Raw genomic sequence first — 14,610 nt, 5'->3', positions numbered from 1 at the left:
GGCTCTACTTTATCCTACTTCATTTTGAGGGGCGTTACATATAGCACACGAAAATTGGCAAAACAGGGGGTTTACCCGCTCCGGGGATCATTTGACCTAAAAAATAGGCCGATTTGCCCGTCTGGACCAATCGGCTCCATAACTAAGGTCTTGTTGGATGTCCACGAAAAATTTCGACAAAAATCACATCGGAAATCTGGATCAACAAAAGATCCCTGGAATATAGCACACGAAAATTGGCAAAACGAAGGGTTTACCCACTCTGGGATCGTTTGACCTTGAAAATGGGCTAGTTTGTCGGTAGGGACCAACCGGCTCAATAACTAAGGCCTTGACTGACATCCATGAAATTTTTTGACAATAATGACGTCGAAAATCCGTATCACCAAAAGATCCATGGAAGAGGTGTAGCGCAGTCTGGTCAGCGCATCTGTTTTGGGTACAGAGGGCCATAGGTTCGAATCCTGTCACCTTGATGCGATGTGGCGAAAAAGAAGATACTCTTTCAATGATTATGCAGGCGTTAAGTTTTCAAACTTGTCGTCTACTTTCAGGAAAGGTTATGATGAGCGTGATCACAAAAAAGGTTATGATGAGCTTGAGTCGAGTCACAAAAAGGGCTATGATGAGCCCTTGAAAGCCACACGAAAATCATCAAAACAGGGGTCTTATCCGCTTCGGGGCACGTTTGACCTTGGAAATGGGTTGGTTTACCCGATTGGGACCAACTGGCTCCATAGCTAAGGTCTTGACGAATATCCGTAAAATATTTGTGCAAAAAATGACATCGGATATCCGGATCACCAAAAGATCCATGGACTATAGTACACGAAAATTGGTAAAACAGGAGGTTTACCGACTCTAAGGTCATTTAACCTTGAAAATGGGTCGATTTGCCCATCGGGACCAATCGACTCCATAGCTAAGTCTTATCGGATGTCCACAAATATTTTTGTAAAAATGACGTCGGAAATTAGGAGCACCAAAAGATCCATGGACTATAGAATATGAAAATTTGCAAAATAGGGGGTTTACCCGCTCCGGGGATCGTTTAACCTTTAAAATGGGCCAGTTTGCCCTTCTGGACCAATATGCTTAATAACTAAGGTCTTGACGGACGTCCATGAAATATTTCGTTAAAAATGACGTCAGAAATCAGGATCACCAAATGATCCATGGACTATAACACTCGAAAATCTGTAAAACGGTTGTTTACCGGTGACGGGGATCATTTGACCTTAAAAATTGGCCTGTTTTTCCGTTGGGACCAATCTACACCATCGATAAGGTCTTGACGGATGTCCATGAAAATTTTTGGCAAATTGACATCGTAAATTCGGATCACTAAAATATCCATGGACTATTATAGCATACGAAAATTGGCAAAACAAGGGGGTTTACCCACCCTGTGGATCGTTTGACTTTGAAAATGAGCCGATTTGGCCGTCGGGAGCAACAAGATCCATATCAAAGGTCTTGACGGATGTCCATGAAAATTTTAGCAAAAATGACGTCGGAAATTCGGATCAGTAAAATATACATCAACTATAGCACACAAAAATTGGCAAAACAGGGGGTTTACTTGCTTTGGGGTCTTTTTTACATTCAAAATGGGCCGATTTTCCAGTCAGGACCAACCAACTCTTTAACTAAGGTCTTGGCGGACGTCCATGAAATATTTCGGCAAAAATGACGTTGGAAATCAGGATCACCTAAAGATCCATGGACTATAGCACACGAAAATTTACAAAATGGTGGTTTACCCGCTCCGAGGATCGTTTGATCTTGAAAATTGGCCTATTTTCCATCGGGACCAACCGACTCCATATCTAAGTTATTGATGGACGTCCATGAATTTTTTTGGCTAAAATCACGTCAAAAATTCAGATCACCAAAAGATCAATGGACTATAAGCACACGAAAATTGGCAAAACGGGGGGTTTACCCACTCCGGGGATCGTTTGACCTTGAAAATGAGCAGGTTTACCTGTACGAACCAATCGACTCCTTATCTAAGGTCTTGATGGAAGTCCACAAATTTTTTTGGCAAAAGTGACGACGAAAATGTTGATCACCAAAAGATGCATGGACTAAATTATACGAAGAGCAAAATGGGGGGTTTACCCGCTTCGTGGCTCGTTTGACCTTGACAATAAGATGGTTTGCTCGTCGTGACCAACTGGCTTCAAAGATAAGGTTTTGACGGCCTTCCATGAAAATTTATGGCAAAAATGACGTCGAAAATCTTGATCACCAAAAGATCCATGGACTATTGCGAAAATCAGCAAAATGGGGGTTTACCCACTCCGGGGTTCATTTGACATTGAAAATGAGCCAGTTTTCCCATCCGGACCAATCGACTCCATCGCTAAGGTCTTGACGGACGTCCATGAGATATTTTGGCAAAAATGAAGTCGAAAGTTTGGATCACCAAAAGATCCATGGACTATAGCACCCGAATATCGACAAAACGGGGGGTTTACCCTGTCTGGAGATTGTTTGACCTTGAAATTGGGCCGGTTTAGCCATCGAAACTAACCGTTCCCAAAGCTAAGATCTTGACGGACGTCCACGAAACATTTCAAAAAAAATGAAGTCAGAAATCTGTATCGCCAAAAGATACATGGACTATAGCCCACGAAAATCGGCAAAACGGGGGTCAACCCGCTCCAGGGCTAGTTTGGCCTTGAAAATGGGCCGGTTTGCCCATCTGGACCAATAGGTTCAATAGCTAAGGTTTTGACGGATGACTAGGAATAATTTCAGTAAATGTGACATCGAAAATGCAGATCACCAAAAAATCCATGTACTATAGCATATGAAAATCGGCAAAACGGGGGGTTTACCTGCTCCGGGGCTCGTTTGACCTTGAAAATGGGCCAGTTTACCCGTCGGGACCAACTGGTTCCATAGCTAAGGTCTTGACGGATGTCAACGAAAAGGTTCAGCAAAAATGACATTTGAAATCCAGATCATCAAAAGATCCATGGACTATGCACACGGAAATTGGCAAAACTGGGGGTTTACCCACTCCGGGGATCATTTGACCTTTAAAATGGGCTGGTTTGCCCTTCTGGACCAACCGGCTACATAACTAATGTCTTGATGGACATCCACAATTTTTTTTTGTAAAAATAATGTTGAAAATCTGGATCACCGAAAGATCCCTGGACTATGCACACGAAAATCAGCAAAATGAAGGGTTTAGATGCTCCGGTGCTCATTTGACCTTGAAAATGTGCCGATTTGTCGGTCGAGACCAAACGACTCCATAGCTAAGGTATTGACGGACGTCCATGAAAAATATCAGCTAAAAAGACATCTGAAATCCGGATCACTAAATGATCCATGGACTATAGAATACAAAAATGGCCCAAACATGGGGTTTATCTACTCAGGGGATTGTTTGTCCTTGAAAATGGGTCGATTTACATATTTAGACCAACCGACTCCATAGCAAAGGTCTTGATGAAAGTCTTGTAATTTATTTTTTAAATGACATTGGAAATTCAGATCACCAAAAGATCCATGGACTATAGCACACGAAAATCGGTAAAACTGGGGGTTTACCCGCTTTGGGGATCGTTTGACCTTTAAAACGGGCCGATTTAACCATCTGGACCAACAAGGTCAATAGTTACGGTCTTGACGGACGTCCACGAAATATTTCAGTAAAAATGACATAGGCAATCAGGATCACCATAAGATTCATGTACTATAGCATACGAAAATATGCAAAATGGTTGTTTAACCACTCCGGGGATCATTTGACCTTGAAAATTTGCCTATTTTTCTGTCGTGACCAATCGGCACCATAATAAGGACTTGATCGACGTCCATGAATAATTTCTACAAAAATGACGTTGGAAATCCGGATCACTAAAAGATCCATGGACTATAACACACAAAAATTGATAAAACAGGGGGGTTTACCCGCTCCGGGGATCGTTTGACCTTGTAAATTGGCCAGTTTGGCTGTCGGGACCAACCGAATCCATAACTAAGGTGTTGACGGACGTCCACAAAAATTTTGTCAAAAATGACGTCGAAAATTCGGATGAGCAATATATTCATGGACTATAGCATAAGAAAATTGGCAAAATGGGGGGTTTACCCGCTCTAGGGCTCGTTTGACCTTGAAAATGGGTCGGCTTGCCCGTCGGGAACAACCAGCTCTATAACTTAGGTCTTGACGGTCGTCCACAAAATATTTCGGCAAAAATGAGGTTGGAAATAAGGATCAGCAAAAGATCCATGGACTATAGAACACAAAAATCTGCATAATGGTGGTTTACCCGCTCCGAGGATTGTTTGAACTTGAATAATTAGAATGTTTTCCCGTCGGGACCAACTGGCTCCATAGCTAAGGTCTTAATGAACGTCCAAGAAAATATTTGGCTCAGATGACATCAGAAATCCGGATCACCAAAAGATCCATAGACTTTAGCACATGAAATTGGCAAAACGGGGGTTTACCCACTACAGGGATCATTTGACCTTGAAAATGGGTCGGCTTGACCTTCGGGCCAGCCAACTCCGTAGCTAAGTTCTTGACGGACGTCGACGAAACATTTCTGCACAAATGAAGTCGGAAATCCGGATCACCAAAATATCCATGGACTATAGCACACAAAAATCTGCAAAATGGTGGTTTTCCTGCTCCGGGAATCCTTTGACCTTGAAAATTGGCCTGTTTACCCATCGGGACCAATCGACCCCATAACTAAGGTTTTGATGGACGTCCACGAAATATTTTGGCAAAAATGACGTCAGTAATCCGGATCACCAAAAGATCCATGGACTACAGCACATGAAAATTGGCAAAACGTGGGGTTTACCCTCTCCAGGGATCGTTTGACCTTGTAAATGAGCCAGTTTACCCGTAGGGACGAACCGACTCCATAGCTAAGGTCTTGACGGAAGTCTACAAAAAATTTCGACAAAAATGACATTGGAAATCTAGATCACCAAATGATCCATGGACTATGGCACACGAAAATTGGCAAAAACGGGGGGTATTCTCGCACTGTGGCTTATTTGACCTTGACAATGGGCCGATTTGTTCGTCGTGACCAACCGGATCCACAACTAAGGTCTTGACAGAAGTCCACGAGAAATTTCGTCAAAAATGACGTCGGAAATCTGGATCACAAAAAGTTCCATGGACTATAGCACACCAAAATCGGCCAAACGGAGGGTTTACCCGCTCTGGAGTTCGTTTGACCTTGAAAATGGGCTGGTGTGCTTGCCAGGACCAACCGGTTCCATAGTTAAGGTCTTGATGGACGTCCATTAAAAATTTTGGCAAAAATGACGTCAGAAATCTATATCACCAAAGGATCGATGGAATATAACGCACAAAAATTGGGAAAACAGAGGGTTTATCCGCTTCGGGGTACGTTTGACCTTGAAAATAGGCCGATTTAGCAGTCGGGACCAATCGACTTCATAGCTAAGGTCTTGACGGATATCCAGGAAAACTTTGAGCAAAAAATGACATCGAAAATCTGGATCACCTAAAGATCAATGGACTGTAGTACACGAAAATCAGCAAAACAGGGGGTTTACCTACTTTGGAGCTCGTTTAACCTTGAAAATAGGTTGGTTTACCCATCGGGACCAATCGACTCCATAACTAAGGTCTTGACGGATGTCTAGGAATTTTTTTGGAAAAATGACGTTGTAAATTTGGATCACCAAAAGATACATTGATTATAGCACACAAAAATCGGCAAAACGGGGGTTTACCCGCTCCGGGGATTGTTTGACCTTTAAAATGGGACGGTTTGCCCATCTGGACCAACAAGTTCAATAGCTAAGGTCTTGACGGACGTCCACGAAATATTTTGGCAAAAATATTGGCCTGTTTTCCAGTCGGGACCAATCGGCTCCATAGCTAACATCTTGATGGATGTCTAATGAAATTTTTGGGTCAAATGACATCAGAAATCCGGATCATAAAAAGATCCATAGACTAAAGCACACAAAAATTGCCAAAACAAGGGGTTTACCTGCTCTGGGGCTCGTTTGACCTTGAAAATGGGCCGGTTTGTCCGTTAGGACCAACCAACTCTATAGCTAAGGTAGTGACGGATGCCCAAGAAATATTTCGGCAAAAATGATGTAGGAAATCAGGATCACAAAAAGATCCATGTACTATAGCATACAAAATCTGCAAAATGATTGTTTACCCGTTTCGGGGATCAATTGACCTTGAAAATAGGCCAGTTTGTCCGTCGGGCCAACAAACTCCATAGCTAATGTCTTGATGGACGTCCACAAAACATTTCTGGAAAAATGAAGTCAGAAATTTGGATCACAAAAAGATCCATGGACTATAGCACACGAAAACCGGCAAAACGGTGGTTTACCCACACCGGGGTTCTTACGACCTTGAAAATGGGCCAGTTTATCCATTGGGACTAACCAGTTTGAAAATGGGCCGGTTTGGCGGTCAGGACCAACCGGCTCCTTAAACTAAGGTCATGAAGGATGTCCATGAAATAGTTTGGTAAAAATGATGTTTGAAATCTGGATCACTAAATGATCAATGGATTATGGCACACGAAAATTGGCAAAACAGGGGGTTTACCCGCTCCGAGGATCATTTGACCTTGAAAATGGGACATTTTACTCGTCGGGACCAACCGGCTCCATAGCTAAGGTCTTGACAGATGCCACAAAAAAATTTGGCAAAAATGACGTCGGTAATCTGGATCACCAAAAGATCTATTAACTAAGCACACGAAAATTAGCAAAACGGGAGGTTTACTCGCGACCACCCAAGTCCATATCTAAGGTTTTGACGGACGTCGATGAAAAATTTTGGCAAAAATGACATCGGAAGTTAGGATCACCGAAAGATCCAGGGACTATAGAACACAAAAATCGGCAAAACAGTGGTTTACCCGCTCTGGGTTCGTTTCACCTTGAAAATAAGGCGGTTTGCCTGTCGGGACCAACCGACTCCATAACTAAAGTCTTGACGGACGTCAACGAAAAATTACAGTAAAAGTGATGTTGGAAATCTAGAGCACCAAAATATCCATGGACTATAGAACACAGAAATTGGCAAAACGGGGGTTTATCCGCTTTGGGGTATGTTTGAACCTGAAAATGGGCCGGTTTTCCAGTCGGGACCAACCGGCTCCATAGCTAAGGTCTTGACGGATATCAATGATAAATTTGTGCAAAAAATGACGTCGTAAATCTAGATCACCAAAAGATCCATTGACTATAGTACACGAAAATCGGCAAAACATGGGGTTTACTTGCTCCGGGGTTCATATGACCATGAAAATGGACCGGTTTGCCCGTCTAGACCAACCGACTCCATAACTAAGGTCTTGACGAATATCCACAAAATTTTTTGTAAAAATGACGTCGGATATCCGGAGCACCAAAAGATCCACGGACTATAGCACATGAAAATCGGCAAAACGGGGGGTTTACCCGCTCCGGGGATAAACCAGTAAACGTCCACGAAAACTTTGGTAACAACAATATCGAAAATCTGGATCTCCAAAAGATCTAGGACTATAGCACACAAAAATCGGTAAAACAGGGGGTTTGCCCACTACAAGGCTCATTTGACCTTAAAATGGGACGGTTTGATAATCGAGACCAAACAACTTCATATCTAAGGTCTAAACGGATGTGCATGAAATTTTTTGGCAAAAATGACATTGGAAAGACGGATCAGCAAAAGATCTAGGGACTATAGCACACAAAAACTGGCAAAATGGGGGTTTTACCCGTTCTGAGGATCGTTTGACCTTGAAAATGGGCCGGTTTTCCCGTCAGGACTAACCAACTGCATAACTAAAGTACATATCCCACGAAACATTTCGGCAAAAATGATGTCGGAAATCTGGATCACCAAAAGATTCATGGACTATAGCACACGAAAATTGGCAATACGGGGTTTTAACCGCTCCGGGGATTGTTTGACCTTGAAAATTGGCTTGTTTCCCCATCGGAACCAATCGTTCCCATAGCTAAGGTATAGATAGACGTCCGCAAAAAAATTCAACAAAAATGATGTTAGAAATCTGGATCACCAAAAGATCCATGAACTATAGCTCCGTTGCTTGTTTGACCTTGACAATGGGCCGATTTGCTCGTCGTGATCAACCGGCTGGAGCTAAGGTTTGACGGACGTCCACAAAATTTTTGGCAAAAATGACGTCGGATATCCGAATCACCAAAAGATCCACGGAATATAGCACACGATAATCGGCAAAACAAGGGAGTTTGCCCGCTCCGGGGATCATTTGACCTTGAAAATGGGTCTGTATTCCCGTTGGGACTAATCGGCTCCATAGTTAAGGTCTTGACGAACGTCCATGTATAATTTTAGCTAAAATGACGTCGGAAATCTGGATCACCAAAAGATCCATTGACTATAGCACACGAAAATTGGTAAAATGGGGTGCTTACCCAATCCGAGTCTCATTTGACCTTGAAAATGGGTCTGTTTTCCCGTCGGGACCAATCGGCTCCATAGCTAAGGTCTTGACGGACGTCTACGAAAATTTTTGGCAAAAATGACGTCGAAAATCCGTATCACCAAAAGATCCATTGACTATAGCACACGAAATTTGGCAAAATGGGGTGTTTACCCGATCAGAGTCTCGTTTGACCTTGAGAATGGGCCGTCTTTCCCGTTGAGACCAACCGGCTCCAAAGCTAAGGTCTTGACGGATGTCCACGAAAAAATTTGGCAAAAATGACATCGAAAATCTAGATCACCGAAAGATCTATGGACTATAGCACAAGAAAATCGACAAAACTAAGGGGTTTACCCTCTCCGGAGATCGTTTCACCTTGGCAATGGGCCAGTTCCCTCGTCGGAACCAACCGGCACCATAGAAAAAGTGATGATAGACGTCCATGAAAATTTTTCTACAAAATTATATCGCAAATCTGGATCACTAAAATATCCATGGATTATAACACAAGAAAATCGGCAAAATAGGGGGGTTTACCCGCACCGGGGATTGTTTGACCTTGAAAATGGGCTAGTTTGCTTGTCGGGACCAACCAAATCTATAGCTAAGGTCTTGATAGACGTCCATGAAATATTTAGGCAAAAAAGACGTCGGAAATCAGGATCACCAAAAGATCCATGGACTATGACACACGAAAATCTTCAAAATGGTGGTTTACCCGCTCCGGGGATTGTTTGACCTTGAAAATTGGCCTGTTTTACCGTCAGGACCAACCAGATCCATATCTAAGGTCTTGATGGATGTCCACGAAAATTTTCGGCAAAAATGACGTCAGAAATCCAGATCACCAAAAGATCCATGGACTATAGCACACGAAAATTAGCAAAACTGGGGGTTTACCCACTCCGGGGATCGTTTGTCCTTTAAAATAAGTAGGTTTACCCATAGGGACCAACCAACTCCATAGCTAAGGTCTTGATGGAACTCCACGAATTTTTTTGGCAAAAATGACATCGGAAATCTGGATCAGGAAAAGATCCATAGACTATAGCATACAAAAATCAGCAAAACAGGGGGTTTACCCGCTCCGTGGCTCGTTTGACTTTGACAATAGGCTGGTTTGCTCGTCATGACCAACCAGTTCCATAGCTAAGGTTTTTACGGACGTCCACGAAAAGTTTTTGCAAAAATGATGTCAGAAATCCGGATCACCAAAAGATCCATGTACTGTAGCCCACGAAAATTAGGAAAATGGGGGGTTTACCCGCTTTGGGGATTGTTTGACCTTGAAAATGGGACGGTTTTCCCGTCGGGACCAACCGACTCGATAGCTAAGGTCTTGACGGATGTCCACAAAATTGTTTGGCTAAAAGATGTCGGAAATCCGAATCACCAAAAGATCCATGGACTATCGCACAAAAAAATCAGCAAAATAGGGTGTTTAATCAATTTAGGGCTCGTTTTTCATTGAAAATGGCCGATTTACCCATCAGGACCAACTGGTTCCATAGCTAAGTTTTTTACGGACGTCCATGAAAAATTTCAACAAAAAAGATGTCAGAAATATGGATCACCAAAAGATCAATGGATTATAGCACACGAAAATACACAAAATGGGGGGTTTACCAGCTTTGGGGCTCATTTGACTATGAAAATGGGCGGGTTTACCCGTCTGGACCAACCTGCTCCATACCTAAGGTCTTGACGGATGTCCATGAAATATTTCAGCAAAATTTACGTCACAGATCTGGATCACCAAAAGATCCATGGAATATAGCACACGAAAATTGACCTCCAATTACTCCTCAATCAAAAGACCCATTTTCAAAATTTGAAAAGTTTGAAAAGCTTGAAACCCTTCAATGGTAACTTCACTTCTACAACTCCAAATTGAACAAAATTTGAAACCTAGACTCAAAAAACACTAGGGAACAAGGATCTAGTGTCAAAAACAATAAATGAAAATTTAAAAAAAAATTAGATTCTTTTTTTTGACAATTTTTTTGGACTCTTTTTTAAAACCAAGACTAGATTTGTAAGAACAAATCTAAACCTAGGCTCTTAATACCAAATGATAACGATCAAGGAAGGAAAGGAATAAAGAAAGAAAGGATATGTGGATTAATACTCAAGTTATTGAAATTATGGGCAACAAGGGACTAAAACACTCACTTCCCAATTGACTTCAACAACCTAAATTCAACCCAAGGAAGAATAATCAAATGAAACCAAGAATCACAAAGGGGTAACACTTTGATTAATCAAACACAAGAAGTTAACAAGCAATTCCAAGAGTTCACCCAAATTACTCACTAATTACTCACTAAGAAGATACTATAATTTGAGAGTCAATATTCAATATAGTCTAAGTCTTCCCAAAATAAAAGAGACTACTATTTATACTAAAAAAATAAATAAGACACTTTTTGACAATTTTACCCTTAATGAGATAAGGGCCTTGTTTGGTTGCCTTCTTTTGTGAATTCTTGAATTCATGAAATGGTCATTTCCACACATGGCCTCTTTCCTTCTTCCTTCTCATTTTGGTGTTCCTTACATACATTGTATGTTTTTCTTTGGTGACCTTCAAGCTCCTCTAATGCTTCCCTTTTCATGAACATTGCTTGTAGGCCTTGGAGATCCTTTGCTTGACTCCGTGTGAATGGTCTTGAGGGGTATATGCCACTCATGTTAGTGTCATCCATGTTGCCCATGTTATCACTAAGGTTGAAGGATGTGACCATGAGAACCTAAGTAGAGGCTATGTTATGAACTTAATGTATCTCCTATGCTTATTGATTATGTCTTATGTTGACTTATGTTTATGTGATACTTATATTGGAAACTATGCTATGGTTATGATGGTTATGTTATGATTATGTTATTATCTCTTATGCTATGTCTTATGTTGACTAACCATTTGAGATGCTATTATGATGTTATTTAGCTTTCATACTTAGTACCTTTGTACTAACGCATATTGCCTACATTCTAACCAAATGTAGGGTTGGAGCTTTGAGTTGCTATTGGAGGCTAGAGTTTCAAGGACTTAGAAAAATTTAAGATCTTGGTGAGTCCTCATAGCTTCGAGGACAACAACCACATTGCCTTTATGTCTTTATTCTGATGTTTTAAACATTATATGGGCTGTGTCCCACTGACTTTTTTTCTTGAGTTTTAAATAGATGGTTTTGAGACAAAGAGTATAGAAAGACTCTCGCTTATTGTTTTTATGAGATAAGACTTCGATTGCAAAGTTTCGAATTTTCTCGTATTTCTCTATTGTCTTATGTTATGAATGTGCTAATGGCTTGTATGAGACACCTACGGGGTCAACTACTCCATGTTACAACTAGGGGGTGCTCTCGGGTCTTGAAAAGTGATCTCGACGGGCAAACAAACCCATTTTCAAGGTAAAACGACCCCTAGAACAGGTAAGCCCCCTATTTTGCCAATTTTCGTGTGCTATAGTCCATGGATCTTTTGGTGATCCAGATTTTCGATGTCATTTTTGCCAAAAAATGTCATGGAGTTCTATCAAGACCTTAGCTATGGAGCCGATTTGTCCCGACGGGCAAACCAGCCCATTTTTAAGGTCAAATGATCCCCGGAGTGGGTAAACCCCCCGATTTGCCGATTTTCATGTGCTATAGTACATGGATCTTTTTGTGATCCGGATTTACGATGTCATTTTTACTGAAATTTTTCGTGGATGTCCATCAAGAACTTAGATATGGAGCCGGTTGGTCCCGATGGGTAAATCGGCCATTTTCAAAGTCAAACGAGCCTCAGAGCATGTAAACACCCCATTTTGCCAATTTTCGTGTGCTACAGTCCATGGATCATTTGGTAATCTGAATTTCTGACGTCATTTTTGCCAAATTTTTCATGGACGTTTGTCAAGACCTAGCTATAAAGCCAATTTATCCTAATGAGAAAACCGGCCCATTTTGAAGGTCAAATGATCCTCGGAGCGGGTAAACCCCCCGTTTTGCCGATTTTCGTGTGCAATAAGTCCATGGATCTTTTGGTGATCCAAATTTTCAACGTCAGTTTTACCAAACTTTTTTGTGGACGTCTGTCAAAACCTTAGCTATAAAGCTGGTTGGTCACGACGAGCAAACCGGCCCATTGTCAAGGTCAAACGAGCTACGGAGCGGGTAAACTCCTAATTTTGTTGAACTTTTTCATGGACGTCCATCAAGACCTTAGCTATGGAGCCGGTTGGTCCCGACGGGTAAATCGGCCCATTTTCAAGGTCAAATGAGCCCCAGAACGGGTAAACCCCCCATTTTGTTGATTTTCGTGTGCAATAGTCCATGGATCTTTTGGTGATCCATATTTCTGACGTCATTTTTGCCGAAATTTTTCGTGGACATCCGTAAATACCTTAGGTATGGAGCCGGTTTGTCCCGATGAGTAAACCGACATATTTTCAACATCAAAAGAGCCCAAGAGTGGGTAAATCCCCCGTTTTCCAATTTTTGTGTGCTATAGTCCAGGTATCTTTTGGTAATCCAGATTTCCAAGTCTTTTTGCCGATATTTTTCGTGGACGTCCATCAAGACCTAAGCTATGGATTCGGTTGGTCCCGATGGGTAAAACGGCCATTTTTATGTGAAACGATCCCCGAATTGGTTAAACCCCTTGTTTTGCCAATTTTTGTGTGCTATAGTCCATGACTCTTTTGGTGATCCAGATTTCCGACGTCATTTTTGTCAAAAAAAATTGTGGACGTCTGTCAAGACCATAACTATGGATCCGGTTGTTCCCAACAGGAAAATCGACCTATTTTCAAGGTCAAACAAGCCCCGGAGTGGGTAAACCTCCCTTTTACTTATTTTCGTGGGCTATAGTCCATGGATATTTTGGTAATACGGATTTCCGATGTCATTTTTGTTGAAATTTTTCATGTACATCCGTCAAGACCTTTGCTATGTAGCCGGTTTGTCCCAATGGGCAAACCGACCCATTTTTAAGGTGAAACGATCCCTGGAGCTGGTAAACCCCTGTTTTACCAATTTTCATGTGCTATAGTGCATGGATCTTTTGGTAATCCTAATTTTTGATGTCATTTTTGCTGAAAATTTTTGTGTACGTCCGTAAAGACCTTAGCTATGGAGCCGATTAGCCTCGATGGGAAAACTCACCCATTTTCAAAGTTAAATAATCCCCGGAGCGGGTAAACCCCCGTTTTGTTGATTTTCATGTGCTATAGTCTATGGATCTTTTAGTGATCTGAATTTCTGACGTCATTTTTGCTAAGCCTTTTCATGGACGTCTGTCAAGACCTTAGCTATATAGAGCTGGTTGGTCCCGATGGGCAATCCAACCCATTTTCAAGGTCCAACGATCCCCGGAGCGGGTAAACCCCCCGTTTTGGAGATTTTCGTGTGCTATAGTCCATGGATCTTTTGGTGATCAGGATTTCTGACGTCATTTTTGCTGAAAATTTTAGGACGTCCGTTAAGACCTTAGCTATGAGCCGTTTGGTCAAGATGGGAAAACTAGCTCATTTTCAAGGTCAAACGATCCCCAGAACGTGTAAACCCCTCGTTCTGCCGATTTTCATGTGCTATAATCCATGTATCTTTTGGGCATTCAAATTTTTGACATCATTTTTGCCAAAAAAATTCTTGGACATCCGTCAAGATCTTCGCTAAGGAGTCGGTTGGTCCCGACGGGCAAACCGGCCATTTTCAATGTCAAACAAACCCCGGATCGGGTAATACCCCCATTTTGTTGATTTTCAGCTGGTACAGTCCATGGATTTTCTGGTAATCCAAATTTTCGATGTCATTTGTGCCACAATTTTTCGTGGACATCCGTCAAGACCTTAGTTATAGAGCCGATTGATCCCGACAAGAAAACAGTCCTATTTTCAAGGTCAAACAATCCCCCGAGTGGGTAAACCTCTTGTATTGCAAATTTTCGTGTGCTAATAGTCCATGAATCTTCTGGTGATCCAGATTTCTTACGATATTTTTTTTGAATATTTTTGTGGACATCCATCAAGACCTTAGTTATAGAGTCGATTGGTCCTGACGAGAAAACTGGCACATTTTCAGGGTCAAACGACACCCGAAATGGGTAAACCCCCTCGTAAGGTCAACTTTCCTGTGCTATAGGCCATGGATCTTTTGGTGATTTAGATTTCCAA

General features: G+C 41.8%; 1 non-coding gene across 1 annotated transcript; it reads left to right on the top strand.

The window, feature by feature from the left end:
* Positions 1 to 401: 401 nt before the first annotated feature.
* TRNAP-UGG (transfer RNA proline (anticodon UGG)) lies at positions 402 to 476 on the top strand. Its single transcript has one exon. It is a non-coding gene; the product is annotated as a tRNA-Pro (tRNA).
* Positions 477 to 14,610: the final 14,134 nt, after the last annotated feature.

Source organism: Solanum verrucosum, unplaced genomic scaffold (assembly GCF_900185275.1).
Source record: "Solanum verrucosum unplaced genomic scaffold, falcon-dt-bn FXZP01000030.1, whole genome shotgun sequence".
Taxonomy (NCBI): Eukaryota; Viridiplantae; Streptophyta; class Magnoliopsida; order Solanales; family Solanaceae; genus Solanum; species Solanum verrucosum.
The sequence above is the reverse complement of the archived record's forward strand: the minus strand, read 5'-3'. Positions and strand labels throughout refer to the sequence as shown.